The following is a 10,676-nucleotide window of genomic DNA, read 5'->3' on the forward strand; positions in this document are numbered from 1 at the left end:
GTCTCAGCCTCCCGAGTAGCTGGGACTACAGGCACCTACCACCACGCCCTGCTAATTTTTCTATTTTTAGTAGACATGGGGCTTCAACTTGTTGGTCAGGCTGGTCTCAAACTGCTGACCTCAGGTGATCCACCTGCCTCAGCCTTCCAAAGTGCTGGGATTACAGGCTACAGGTGTGAGCCAACACACCCCACCTAAGGGGCGATTTTATTGGGTTATCCTGTCTCTGGAGAAGGAAACGGGCCACAGTCAATGAAATTAGCATTCTAAAAGCAAGAGAATCTGTAAAGTAGAAAAGGACCTTGAGATGGGAGCATGCGTTTTACACAGGAAGGCCCAGACTTGGCCCAGTCTGGCCCAAGACCACCTAACTTGTCAGTAGCAAAGCTGGGATGAATAAAAGCTCAGCTTCCTGACTCCCTGTCCCCAGTTCTTTCCACCACTCCAGCCGGCCACTCCCGATCCCCCTGCTAAGCCAACCCACCTACAGACAGTGTCACTGTCCCTCATTCCCGAATCCCTTACTCAATCCCCCACAGCCTTTTCCATCTTTCCTGCCTTCCTAGCGCTATAGGGTTGGCGGGGCAGAGTGCTCAGAGACCAGCAAGCTGGGATGTGGGGTCTTCCCGAGGTGGTGCGGGATGTTTTGGCTGCTTAGAGGAGGAGCAGGGCAGGCATCTGCAAAAGGCATCTGCATTTCTTACACAGTCCCTAACTGCCAGGCCCAGTGCCAGATCACAGACCCTTTGTCAACAGAGATGCCCTGGCTTTGTAAACCAAGAGGGAGGCAGAAAAAGTCCTCTAGCAACACAGACTGGCCTCTGGGGGAGGCGGGAGAGGGAATTGTCTACGAAAGTTCTCATTTAAACAAACAAACAACAAGATGAAAATAATAAGCTAGACAAAGAGCCAAGGGGGAACAGCAAGCAAACTCCTGAAATTGCACTGTAATTAAAGCATAGCTGCCTTCCAGATTCTCAAGTGCTGAGATGGGCTGGAGGGATGTTTACTAACCTGGTCAAAAGACATCAGGGCAAATTAAGCTGCATCCCAGCCTTGCCTCCAAACACTTTAGAATGCAAATGAGAGATGCCAAATTTGCATCTGGGGCATGAAGGGGACCAATAAGTAACCTGCACAGGTCTTGAGCCTTTGGTGAGAAGAATCCAAACTGGCCACTGTGAAGGGAGGCACTGGGGAATGCTGAGCAGGGGGTGGGGTGGCTATCCTGTTTCACCAGAGATGATTTTTTTTTTTGGTTTGGTCCAGGCCGATCTCGAGGCTAGGAGCTAGCTGACTAGCCCTCCGGGACCATGCCAATTCACATATGAGAGTACACCAGACTTAGGCCCAGGAAGATTTACATGAGTTTGTGCCAGTATTAACCCCCGGAGATGCCTACCCAATCAGAGCCATTGCGCCAAGGCAAGGAAGGCATTGCCAGGGCGTTTGCATGACAGAAACTAGCATATGGGCTCAAGAGAAACCTTTCTGGGCAGGGGGAGGGAGGGCCATACCCACATGAATCACTCTCTGGTGGTTTTGCTTTGGTTTCAGAACCTGTGGCTAAGGCAGAAGGACCAGTGGGGCCCCTGGCCGCGTTGATTTTTCTCCTCCCAGCTGCTTCTGTCTCTCTCTCAGGCTCCTGGAAACAAAACAGCTGAGCAGATAAACAAGTCACCACCTGCTCCCTCCTCCCCCGTGACACCGCCCCTGTCCCCAAGTCCCACCCCTTCTTCTTGCACTCTCTCCCTCCATTCCTCCTTGAAGCCAAACTTCCGGCGGCAGCTGCAGCTGCTCTCTCCCCTCCCATGCCTGCCTCCCCAGCACAGTCCCCTGCCGCAGCCCCTGCCCCACCAATGGCAAATGAGGAACATGTGTACAGAGCCCTGGGCTCTCCCTCCTCCTGAGGCCATTTCCAACAAAACACTTGTGCTTTCTGAAAGTAAGATGTGGAGCTCTGGAGTCCCCAAGGAAAACGGGTTTATGGCATCCGCCAGCCCTGGAGCCAGTGAGTGTCTGGCCCCTTGGCCCAGAGCCCCACTGCCAGGCACAGGCAAACTGGGAGGAAGGGGTTAATCTGAGCAGAGGAGGCCAGGAGGGGCCCAGCTCCATTCCCGACTGCAGGGGATGCTCATCCCCGGGATGGAGGTCAGCAGGAAGCAGCTCAAAGAGGCCAGGAGGCCAAGGCCCAGTTTAAACCCTGAATGAAGGCCACCTTTTCAGTAGCATGCACATGTGTGCATGCACACACACGTACACACTCATACACACATGTTACCATGCACATAGTATCCTCTTATTAACAACGTTAAGGGTGTCACGACAGACTCTGGGTTTGGTGTCGGAAGCCCTGCATCAGGGCTGTTTAATAAGTCCCCAGCGCCAATGGTAGGCACTATGGAGGCCCAAACTGTTGGGGAGGGGAACCTCAGAGTGCCTTCTCCCAGGGAGGGGTGTGTGTGCCAGGAGCTGGGTGATGGAGCTCCTCCAGAGCTTTTCTTGCAAGTTCAGAGTTTAACTCTGGGTTAGTAGGGCTCACCTTAGTTCTGAGGCATGTAGGTGAAGACACTGCAATTAGGAAGGTGATGGGGCAGGGGACCAGCCTGTCTTCACCCCCAAGCTTATGTCTGTCTTTCTTCCTTTCTTCCTTTCCTTTCCTTCCTTCCTTCCTTTCTTCCTTTCCTTCTTTCCTTCTTCTTTCTTTTTTTTTTTTTGAGATGGAGTCTAGCTCTGTCACCCAGGCTGGAGTGCAATGGTGCGATCTCAGCTCACTGCAACCTCCGCCTCCCGGGTTCAAGTGATTCCCCTGCCTCAGCCTCCCAAGTAGCCGGGATTACAGACACCCACCACCACGCCCAGCTAATTTTTGTATTTTTAATAGAGACGGGGTTTCACCATGTTGGCCAGGCTGGTCTTGAACTCTTGACCTCAAGTGATCCACCTGCCTTGGCCTCCCAAAGTGTTGGGATTACAGGCGTGAGCCACCGTGGCTGGCCCTTTTCTTTTTTCTTTTCTTTTTTTAAGAAACAGAGTCGGCCGGGTGCAGTGGCTCACACCTATAATCCCAGCACTCCAGGGAGGTCAGGAGTTCAAGACTAGTCTGGCCAACATAGTGAAACCCTGTCTCTACTAAAATACAAAAAATTAGCCAGGCGTGATGGTGTGCACCTGTAGTCCCAGCTACTCGGGAGGCTGAGGCAGGGGAATCACTTGAACCTAGGAGGCGGAGGTTGCAGTGAGCCAAGATCGTGCCACTGCACTCCAGCCTGGTGACAGAGCTAGACTCCATCTCAAAAAAAAAAAAAAAAAGAAAGAAAAAAAAAAGAAAAGAAGAAAACAAAACAAAAAAACGAAACAGAGTCTTGGCTGAGCATGGTGATGCATGCTTATAATCCCAGTACTTTGGGAGGCCAAGGAGGGAGGATCACTTGAGGTCAGGAGTTCGAGACCAGCCTGGCCAATATAGTGAAACCCCCGTCTCTACTAAAAAAAAAAAAAAAAAAAAAAAAAATTAGCCAGGCATGGTGGCGTGTGCCTGTAGTCCCAGCTACTCAGGAGGCTGAGGCAGGAGAATCGCTTGAACCCAGGAGGCGGAGGCTGCAGTGAGCCAAGATCGCACTACTGCACTCCAGCCTGGGCGACAGACAGAGTGAGACTCCATTTCAAACAAACAAACAAAAAGAAAAAAAGAAAGAAAGAAAAAGTAAGAGTCTCGCTCTGTCTCCCAGGCTGGAGTGCAGTGGGGTGACCTTGCCTCACTGCAGCATTGAACTCCTGGGCTCAAGGAATCCTCCCGCTTCAGCCTCCTGAGTCTATAGGTGCACACCACCACACCCAGCTAATTTTTAAGTGTTTTGTAGAGACAGGGTCTCCCTATGTTGCCCAAGCTGGTCTCAAACTCCTGGCCTGAAGCGATCCTCCTGCCTTGGCCTCTCAAAGTGCTGAGATTACAGTTGTGAGCCACCATGCCCAGATCACATTTCCCCAGAACTCTATCTTTCCTGCTTGTGGACAAGGCAGGGGATGGATTTGGTGTCTGAGAAAGACAAACACAACCTTTAATTTGCTGACTGTCTCATACCTGTCTGCACAGCCTGCTGCTGTTTCGTGTGGAAAGTAACAGTAGCCTGGATAGCTCACAGCTGGGTTTGAAACAGTTAATGGCTGAGTGACCTTGAACAAGTTACTTGACCTCCCGGAGCCTGTCTTCTCATTGGTAAAATGTTAACAATATCTGGCTCTGACTCAGAGTTAAATTACTCTTTTGTTTTTCAGGTGGAATTAAGTGACAAGGCAAAGCTAATGTAAGATACATAAAACACCAAAAACACCAAGCATTCTGCCGTGAACCCATTTGGTGCTCAATAAAATCATTGCCCTTTTTTTGGTGTTTTGTTGGAGACAAAATGGAAACACCAAATGGCTGGTGGAAGTGGTAGGAAAAAACGAGACCAAAAACCCAGTGGCTCTGAAGAGGTACCTGCAGACCCACTGGGCAGGGTAGAGAGGAGCCCAGTGGGAACTTTTCTGCCAGGAGGAATCAGTGGGCAGAGCTCTTCTTCCCATTTGTCCAGCAGGGCTTCTCATCCTCAGCACTGCTGACATTTGCGCCAGATATTTCTTTGGTTTGGAGGCTGTCCTGTGCACTGTCGGATGTTTACCAGCATCGTCAGTCTCTACTCTCCAGGTGAAGTAGCAAGTTGTCTGCCTCCCGCAGTTATGACAATCAGAATGTCCTGGTGGAGGGGGGCAGAATCACCCTGTGAGCTCTGCTGTAGAGCTCAGAGCCCCACCTCCTTTAGGAGTCTGAGCCAAGGCTGTGTCCACAGGAGGGAGTCACTGAAGGTTGGAGGACTGATATGCACCAATACCTTTCCCACAAACAAGAGATGCCTGAGAAAGACCTGGTCATGCAGGAGGTGGTGAGTGGCTACTGGAAGAAATATGGTGGCTGGGGGAGGGGCAAGGGAGAAGCCTGCCTGTGGTTGAGCAGGCTAGCTGGAGAGCCAAGGTCGGTGCCCACTAGTGACTCTCCCGAGGGGTGTTGCCTTGGTGGGCTTCCCCGCTCTGGCCTTTTGTCACCTTGTTTGCTGAATCCAGGTAAAATGTTTAACCAAATTGGAAAGCAATTCCGGGGAGTTGGAGTCAGATCTGTCCCTGCCCTTGCTGTTGCTAATGAGCTGTATGACCTTAGTTGAGCCATTTGATCTCTCTGCAACTGTTTCTTGGGCTGTGAAACATGGGGGTTGGAGTCTCTGATTTCTAAGATCCTTTTCAGCTGTAAGTTCTAAGGCCTGTGAATACCACAGTGTGATTAAGCCAACTGGGTGGTGGTGAGGGCCTTGTAAGTTTCAGTCTTACTGCAAGCCAGCGATAGAATTCTCCACATGTCTTTGTTAAGAACTCTTGGCCCGGCACAGTGGCTCATGCCTGTAATCCCAGCATTTTGGGAGGCCGAGGCAGGTGGATCACCTGAGGTCAGGAGTTTGAGACCAGCCTGGCCAAGATGGTGAAACCCCGTCTCTACTAAAAATACAAAAATTAGCTGGGCGTGGTGGCTAGCGCCCGTAATCCCAGCTACTCGGGAGGCTGAGGCAGGAGAATCATTTGAACCCAGGAGACGGAGGTTGCAGTGAGCCGGGATTGCGCCACTACACTCTAACCTGGGCGACAAGAGCAAGACTTTGTCTAAAAAAAAAAAAAGAACTTGTTGCTGAGAAATACTTCAGGAGTTCCTACTGTGTGCGAAGCAACGTGCTCTCTGCTGTGCATGTGGGGAGGTCTTTCCCCCTTTCCTCTGAGGGCTCATAATCTAATAACAGATAAAAATAATTCCAATAAAAGGCCATAAATGCAAAATGTCTCATCCTTTCCACTGGCTTCAAAGTCAGGAAGATCTGAGTTTGAGGCTAGGTCCACCATTAGGAGTCCTTGGGTTACTCGGCTCATTTAATCTCAGTTTCTTTACTTGTAAAATGGGCATAATAACAACTGTGTCACAGGGTTATTTTAAGAGTTAAATGAGATAATATATGGGCTGGGTGCGGTGGCTCACGCCTGTAATCCCAGCACTTTGGGAGGCCAAGGCGGGTGGATCACGAGGTCAGGAGTTCGAGACCAGCCTGGCCAACATGGTGAAACCCCATCTCTACTAAAAATACAAAAATTAGCCAGGCGTGGTGGTGCACGCCTGTAATCCCAGCTACTCAGAGAACTGCTTGAACCCGGGAGGCGGAGATTTCAGTGAGCCAAGATTGCGCCACTGCGCTCTAGCCTGGGCGACAGAGCAAGACTCCATCTCAGGGGAAAAAGAAAAAAGAGTTAAATGGGCCTGGTGCAATGGTTCACACCTGTAATCCCAGCACTTTGGGAGGCCAAGGCGGGCAGATCACTTGAGGTCAGGAGTTGGAGACCAGCCTGGCCGACGCAGCGAAACTCAGTCTCTACCAAAAATACAAAAAGTAACAGGGCTTGGTGGTGCACACCTGTAATCCCAGCTACTTGGGAGGCTGAGGCAAGAGAGTTGCTTGAACCCAGGAGGAAGAGGTTGCAGTGAGCTCCGGCCTGGGCAATAGAGTGAGACCCTGCCACAAGGAAAAAAGAAAAGATAATATTTGTAAGACAATTACCATGGTGGTTGTCACATCATTAAGTGCAAAATAATTGTTAGTGGCAAGTATTTATTGGCTATAGTGCAGCAGGCACTGTGCTAGGCCCTGGGATAGTGGAGATGAGAGACAGGACTCCTGGTCTGCAGCAACTCACCAGCAGGTAGGGAAAGAAGCAGGGAGCAATGACAGTACCCTGAGAGGGCCGTGACAGAGCCAGGTAGGAGAGGCATCGACACGGGGAGGGCAGCGGGCCCTGACTGCGGGCTCAGGCAGGCATGTGATGTAGTGACCGCACTGCCTGTTGAAGCAGGGCCAGTGGTGTTCACCAGAGTTAAGCAGACAGAGCAGTGGGGAGGTGGGAGAAGCTCAGGTGCCATTGAGCCCGACCCTCAGTGCTTCTGCAGAAGTGAATGCAGTCAAGCAAGGTGGAGTGTGCATGGGATGATGGTAAGAAATGAGCCTGAAGGTTGGCGTCAGAAAGAAGGGATGTACACAAGAAATGTTTCCTTTATATTAGACACACTATTTCCCTTTTTGACCTAACCACCAGGCAGCTCGGAACCAACTTTTAGGTTCAAATGTTGCAGCACTTCCTTGAATCCTACTTTTCTGATGGACTTATTCCTTAGCCCCAGCTTTCTCTAGACCCTGGATGTCAACCTTTAATCTGGTTTTGGGGTTTCTGGCACTTGTGCCATTAATGATAAACTGCCTTGAATCTTTTTGGATACACTGAACATACATGGTGTGTAAATAAACAAATGAACTATAAAATACAAACATGCACAGGTAAGAGTGAAGTCAGAGCCTTTAGAGTGCGCTACGCCAGGGCGGCAGCATCCCTGGTGCCCGGTCAGCGCCTGGCACATCATAGGAGCGCAATCAACAGCGGGTGACACAGAATGGCGGCAGAGAACATTTCACCTAAAAGAAGGCTTCTCCACAGAGCACACCAGGACGGACCCCCAGAACCACTGGCTGGCTGTATCCCACCTTCAGGTTCTTGATTGGAGACTCCTTCATGTATCGTTCACTGATCCTTGTGGCTGAAAGTCTTGTTGCTCCAGCCAGATGGCAAACTACACCTCAAGGACAGACACTTGTCATACATGCCTGTGTCCCCCAGAGCTGCACCCAGCACAGAGCTGGTCACAAAGTGGCCTCCCCAAATTTCTGTGGCTTTAGCCTAACAAACACCTGCAATTCCTTATAGCTGAACAAAGATGAATGACCCTAACCCGTTCAAGTCAGGCTGGACTCCTTCCACTCTGATCATACATTTGGTTTTACAAAGCGCTGAGCGACAGGAAGAAAGAATGGCTCTTACTGGCCGAGTTGAAGGGCTTCGAGCACATTTTTCTCAACAGCACAATCTGGCTCCCTGACACAAAAGGCAGGGAAAGGAAGGGGCAGCGGCTCCCAATGAACAGAGACGGATGGTGGCCGGGCCTCTGCCGCCACTCTGTGCCCTCTGGGCAGACCAGCCACATCTCCTGGCTCAGGCCAAAGACTAGGGCAGATGACACATGGGGTACTCACAGGAGAGCTGTGCTCAGGGCTTCCTGCTGGCCCCGGAACCTTCCAGAATGGCCTCTCACACACTCCCCGCCCTCCCTCCTTCTCTCTGTCTCTCCCGGAACCTTCCAGAGTGGCCTCTCACACACTCCCCTCCCTCCCTCCTTCTCTGTCTCTCTCTCGCTCTCAGTGAAAGGACTTCCTTGGCAAGAGTGTCAGGTTTCAGTTGTCTGTGTCCCGGGAAATTACAAGATCTTTCCCCTTTCTCTTTTTAGCTAGGATTACACATGCGGAGCCATTTGGCTCCCCTGGCCTGCGCAGCTGCTGCCGGCCGGGCCGGGGGATCGTGCCAGGCAGCCCAGCCAGAGGTGGGCTGGGTCACAGGGGTGAGCTGCCAGGCCTGCTCACCCCTCTTCTTGGTGTGATCCCCTCAAGTCCAATCCTCAGGGACCTTCCCCAGGAATGCTGAGAGCACCAGCTATCCCGGCCATGTCAGGCATCTGGCCACCAGGTCTCCTTCCACTCCAGGGGCAACCACCGCCAGAGGGAAAAACGGAAACACCAGGTTATTTGTGATCTGCATACTCACTCCTCGTTTAGAGAGAGAAGCAGGAGGCCAGGCGAATAGATGGGACTGTGGGAACAGCCAAGGGCAGAGGGTGAAGGGCGGCGATCAGAAGGAAAGATGGAATGCCCACACATTCCCTGCCGCTCCCGGCTCCAGCCGTGGAGGAAGCGGGGCTCAGAGGACATTGCACCAGACAGGTCTTGTTTAGAAAATTGGAAAAGAACAAATATTGATTACAAGAGTGCAGGAGAATGGGCCCTTCCTTCATCAAAAACAGGTATTCAGCCAGGTGAAGTGACTCACGCTTGTAATCCCAGCACTTTGGGAGGCAAAGGCAGGAGGATCGCTTGGGCCCAAGAGTTTGAGACCAGCCTGGGCAGCATGGTGAAACCTAGTCTCTACAAAAAATTCCAAAAATTAGCTGGGTGTGGTGATGTGTCTGTGGTCCCAGCCATTCGGGTGGCTGAGGTGGGAGGATTGCTTGGGCCCGGGAGGTCGAACCATGTTCACACCATGGCATTCCAGCCTGGATGACAGAATGAGACCCTGTTTCTAATAATAACAGTAATAATAATAATAAAATACATACTCACTAGCTATGACTCTGCTTTACAGGATAATTGGGGCAAAAATGTTCTTGGGTGAAACTGGGTAACCTAATTTGAAAGGTCTGGGAAACACGGCCCAATTTCAGCCTCGCTCGCCACTCACAGGCCAAGTGGAGGTTGCGGTTCATAACATACTGGACACTAGACATCACTAATGCCTTCATTCTACAAATGGGAAAACCATGGCTGAGAGGTCACCTGATCTCCCAAGTTCACTCAGAGACTTGGGGATGGGCCGAGCTCCAGAGCCTGGGCCTTGCCCTGCTCCACCCCATACAGCACGAAGTTTCCTGGCCAACTAAGGAAGGAGTGCAAGGTGACTGAAGAAAACAAAAACAAACAGAACTGACGCAAAAAACAAACAAACAAAACTGAGTGCCAAAGAAGGAGAATTTGGGGGCTGAGGCTGTGGCTGCAGAGTGGGATTGGGGATAATCAACGCTGGGCTCCTGAGTGTCTCTGTAAGGGCGGGCCCTGGCGTCCAGAGCGCCTGGTGCCCACCTTCCCCTTTCCCCCAGGGCCCCTGTCTGAGAGCTCTTCTACCCACTCCTGGCTGCTGGGGCGCCTGATATTTTCCAAAACACAATTTTCACACCCTTAATAGTGGGCTGCGGAGGAGTCAGGATCAGAGCCTCTAGCTCAGATTTCCTTCCCTGAAAGGATACGGTCTTAGAAACTGCATGCTGTGCAGAGTCCTGTCATTCAGAAGAAAGACAAAACCCAAGCCCTGGGGAGTCACGTGGCCACCACGGATGCCCCGGCCTCGGACTAAGCTAAGGGCATTAGCCCGGGTGGCCTGTAGCTGCTCTGCAGCTCTGATCAGTCCTACAGACACACGGCACCCCCCACCTGTCACCTTTAGGACCCTCCAGTCAGGCCCCCTTAAGATGCAATGTTCCCCATGCTCACCTTTGGGGCTTACTCTGCTGCTAAGGAAACAGCATGCAACTTCCCAGGGTTATGAGAAATAATTTTCCTAGGAATGTCACCAGCTGCAGACGCCCCTGTCATAAACTGTCCCAGCTCTAAGCCGCCTAGGGCTTTTATCCCCTCCTCTTAGCTACTCATTACCCAGCTTAATTAGGCCAGGAAATGCTGGCGCTGAGGACACTCTCGGCAGGAGGCAGGGCTGGAGGAGAGATTCTCAGCAGCGCCACTTCCTGAGGCTTGATCTGGGGGCTGGGGAAGGCCGTGGAGGAGGTCGGCTGGGGATGGCAGGCTGCGTCCTCCAGTGAACAGCTGCTGGGAACGAAGCAGGGATGCACGCATTTGCTCCCCAGGCCCTCCAGGGAGCTGAGGGTTGCAGTTGTTTATGGTAACAGCACCGGATCTGAAGGCCTTGGAAGGCTCTGCCTGCCCCCACCCCAACCC

The 10,676-nt window shown here is 51.8% G+C and overlaps 1 long non-coding RNA gene across 1 annotated transcript; it reads right to left on the bottom strand.

Annotated features, from left to right (window-relative positions):
- Positions 1–206: 206 nt before the first annotated feature.
- On the bottom strand, positions 207–10,425 carry LOC130541139 (uncharacterized). Its single transcript, XR_008955184.2, has 3 exons — positions 10,215–10,425; positions 4,484–4,739; positions 207–1,660 (listed from the first exon to the last, which is right to left on the bottom strand). It is a non-coding gene; the product is annotated as an uncharacterized LOC130541139 (long non-coding RNA).
- Positions 10,426–10,676: the final 251 nt, after the last annotated feature.

The sequence above is a fragment of the Pan paniscus genome, chromosome 23 (assembly GCF_029289425.2).
Source record: "Pan paniscus chromosome 23, NHGRI_mPanPan1-v2.0_pri, whole genome shotgun sequence".
NCBI classification, from domain to species: domain Eukaryota; kingdom Metazoa; phylum Chordata; class Mammalia; order Primates; family Hominidae; genus Pan; species Pan paniscus.